Here is a 4,007-nt window from a genome sequence, read left to right on the forward strand (position 1 = left end):
CCCGTGGTTTAAAAAATGGAGGGCTTTAGATGTTGAATAGATACAGTTTTCTGCAGATATTACACAGAATTTATTATTTGTCCCTCAAACAAGGCTCTTTAGCAACTCCTTTGTATTTCTAAAGACGGTAATCAGAGACTTTATGATACATCTTACAATGATCACAGTGGCAGAAGGGTGAATATAGCTGTATCTGATTTCATATTCCATTATTATGATTTGTAGATGCCCATAAAAGCTGCACAAATGTACAAAGGTATTTGACCCACTTGAGGGTCCACAAAAGAACTTGTATGAAAAACACATTGCAGTCTGCACTGAAAATGATGTATCATAAGTGACTACAGCAAATCCTTCTAGAGGGATGCTAGCTATACTCTCTGAATGTGCAGTGCACATTAGTCAGGGCTGTTGTGTGTTTTATTGGGCCTGCTATTTAAGGGATCAGCTGATTCTGGCCATGTAGAGCATACAGACAGAGGAGAGGATTGTACTGCAGTAATTGTTTGAGATGTGTCTACTCTGAATAAACATTAAGCAATGAATTCAAAATGCTGCTTGTTATTAACAAGCCTACAGGAACTGAGCATTCGAGCTCTTGATAGATGGGGCGGAGTATCACTCGAACTTGTTATAAGCTTCACATGCAAGACCACAAACACAAACATGTATCCACACCCAGTGGAAAAATGCTGTTTTAGAATTCTGACAAGGGTTTGATGTGCTGGTATCAGAAACACATTGTGCAGATGGTTGACTTTGCAGTAAAGGAAAGGTCCCTCCCATATTAGTTTCTTCAGAATAGAAAGCTTTAGAAAGCTGCTTTAATATAAACATCTGAAAAGCTGAAAGGTGACATCCTCCTCTTGAGTTGCATCAGCTGAGTTGAGCAGACTGAGGGGCGGGACAAGGTGCTGAGAACTAGCAGGCCATTGGCTCTTAATGCCCCTTTTCTGCTGGCTGCAGCTCCAGTCCTGCTGCTCATAAAGTGAGTTAATAATAGTGGTGAAGTTATAAAACACAGACAGTTTCCTTTCTGTTTTAGGAAATTGCAGGCAGAACATGAGTCACAGCTTGGGAAAAAGAGTTTGACTGCATGTGAAAAGCAATGCAACTGTACACAATGACACTACGGTTTAATATTTAGCAAGGCAGCATTAAAGGTTATTCAAATGTTGAAAAAAGTTAAGGAAGAAGCATTTAAATACTTCAGAAACATTACTGAACAGGTTTCTAAAAAAGGCATAAATGCATGTGAGTTTTTAAATCAGGTAAATGTGTTGAGGTATCCTAAGTAGAGGTGCGGACACTTAAATCCTCTTTTATACATGAATATATTTACTCACTAATGACCAAGCAGCATTTTTATGGCTTCATTTTAAAATGACTTTACAGAAGAATGCAGACACTTTTGAATGACTGATACATTTTCTCCTTTCATTGAATGATACAATTCATAAAATTCCTATTAGTCCAGAATGACACCACAAACATTACACCACATCTAAACTTTCTATACTTAAAATAACGACCTACTTACCTATAACTGATAACTCAGTACAGTAAGTGGATAAATGTACTTTTCCAAACTGACTGCTCTAGAATTACCAGGTAAATTGGTTGCATTGATATGGAGTTTCTATACAAAAACATTTAATCCCTTTTTAACCCATTCATATGGATACAATGAGGACAGGGCAGTGTTCACAGCACCAGCCTAGCCATTGGATGCAGTGGGAAGATCCATTGTTTCTTCTCAATGACGCTTTGCTAAGTGAACAGCAGGTGGTGAGGAGTGACCCACCCACCTTGAGATTAGAAGTTAGCTAATGGATGACCCTCCTACTGTGCAGCCGAGGTTGGGCAACTCAGAATTTGCATCTGACTGGCACTATCACTGTTCTACAGCAGCTTTTAAGAAGGAAATTTGTAAATTTGTGTTTTTCATCAATACGAATCATGTTGACAGCTTGAGTTGTGATTATGACAAAAAATATATTATAAAACGTTTTTTTCTTACTTCATGTTTAGATAAGGATGTGTGGCTTTTTTGCACAACTGTTTCCATCATGATGCAGAAGGAAGTTTGTGATGATGTCACATAACTGATGAATAAACAGCAGTTTTTAAAAAAAATATATGTTACAATTAAAAATGTGCAAAACAGTGACATACCAGGTTAGGGTAGTTTGTGTAGTATAAACCCCTGTAATCCTGCTATCATTGGCTGGGAAGCCTGGAATTTAAAAAATCTTAACAAGCGAGAGTCTTCTATCTACATAACCTGTTTTCCAACTGGTTTACTCATGAACTTTTCGAGATGAAGGTGGAAGTGAAGCCAACTAAATTGCTGAGTCACAGACTTTGTGTTTCTCTCCACAGATGGTCAGTGCAAACATGGTTACTAAACATGGTGGAGCTCTGCAGAGCGACTGTCAGCAGCTGCTCAGAGTGTTAATACCCATTGTAGGTTAACTAGGAATGCTTGAAATAAAAGAAATCAACAGGAGAGCAGTGTCAGAGAGACCGACAGGAGGATCTCAACAGAGAATCGCACATCACATAACTTTTTATCCATGGAACAGAAACAATAAACTTGCTTGGTTCAGCTAAATTTGTCCTGGTAATATGAACATTGATGTTATTTCGGTTCCTGCTGACATTAGGGAAAATATCTGTATTTATTCAATAGCAGTATGATGCCTCTCATGTCTCTCTGTTAAACGTGAAGCTACGGCCTGCTGTCTTTTAGCCTAACTCAGCAAAGCAAACAAAAGCATTCCTTTCTGCAGAAAACCTTTTTTTTTTCTGACTTAATATTCTATTGAATGCTTTTCCTGCTAATTTCACAGAACCACAGCTGATGGTTTACAGTGAAGAAGCTATTTGGATGATTAAGTTTAAAAGCATGGGTTTTCTTTCTCTGAAGATGAATGAGACTGAAAACACTCTTACATTTCCCATGCTTCCTGTACAGAAGTCTGGCAAATAGCAAGTTGATAGGTAAGTGTAAGCATATGCAATGTCCATACTCTTATGTAACAGTGCACTTGCATGTATTCAAAGTAAAAAGAGGTCTGATCAAAACTAACTTACAGCTAAGATTTTTTAATTTTACATGTCTAGTTGTCAATAAATTTGATGCCTACATTTGTAAGATCTGGTTTCATAAGTTAACAAGCAAGTAAATGAACTGACAACACTGGTGTCCACACACCAGAGTGGCAGTGTGTAAAGAACTTAGTGTCCTTTGTTTTTTGGTGTACTGTGTTGATTTTATTTCATCTTTGTGACTGCAAACTGAGGTGTAAAAGGATGTTCTTCACTTTGCAGTTGCAGTCAGCAAACACTGAAGGAGAAAGCATTCTCTTATTGCAAATATCCCCTTCTATTCAGTATGCATTATGCAACAGTGTGTCGGTCTAATGGCATGATGACTACAATTTGTGTGGTTTAGATCATGTAAGAGCAGCTGATGCAGCACTTGTAAGTGGTGGAGTATTTGTAGCGTGTTTTATGTGTCCAGATGTCATATGAGTGCCTGACCTAATTCTTCAGCTGATGGTATAATACTCAGATCCCCACAGCGCCATGGTGAACTACATGACTCCTTCAAATATTTAAACTTTACTGTTAGTCCTGCTTTATCCTTCTACCCCTTCTGTAATCAGTTTACATTTGATTGCATAAGGGGACTGTGCCTGAATTAACTCCAGTTATATATTTTCTTTGCCTTCTCCTGTAACTGGTCTGCCCTTTGATTGCTTTGTGGATGCTTTTGGACAGTGAGTTTTGAACATAATTAGAACTGCATTTAAGTTTCTTGCAACTGCCTTAGGAAATAATTAATTTGGCAATTAAATAAAGAATCCATAAATATATACAGAGCCCGCAAATGATAAAGTCTCATGTCACTGTTTATTAGGGACTGCTAGAGAAAGAAAATGCCTTCTGGAGCTACAGTACATTTCCCAGGGATGGAAGAGAAATAATAGATTCTCCCATAG

This window comes from Oreochromis niloticus, linkage group LG11 (assembly GCF_001858045.2).
Source record: "Oreochromis niloticus isolate F11D_XX linkage group LG11, O_niloticus_UMD_NMBU, whole genome shotgun sequence".
Lineage (NCBI taxonomy): Eukaryota > Metazoa > Chordata > Actinopteri > Cichliformes > Cichlidae > Oreochromis > Oreochromis niloticus.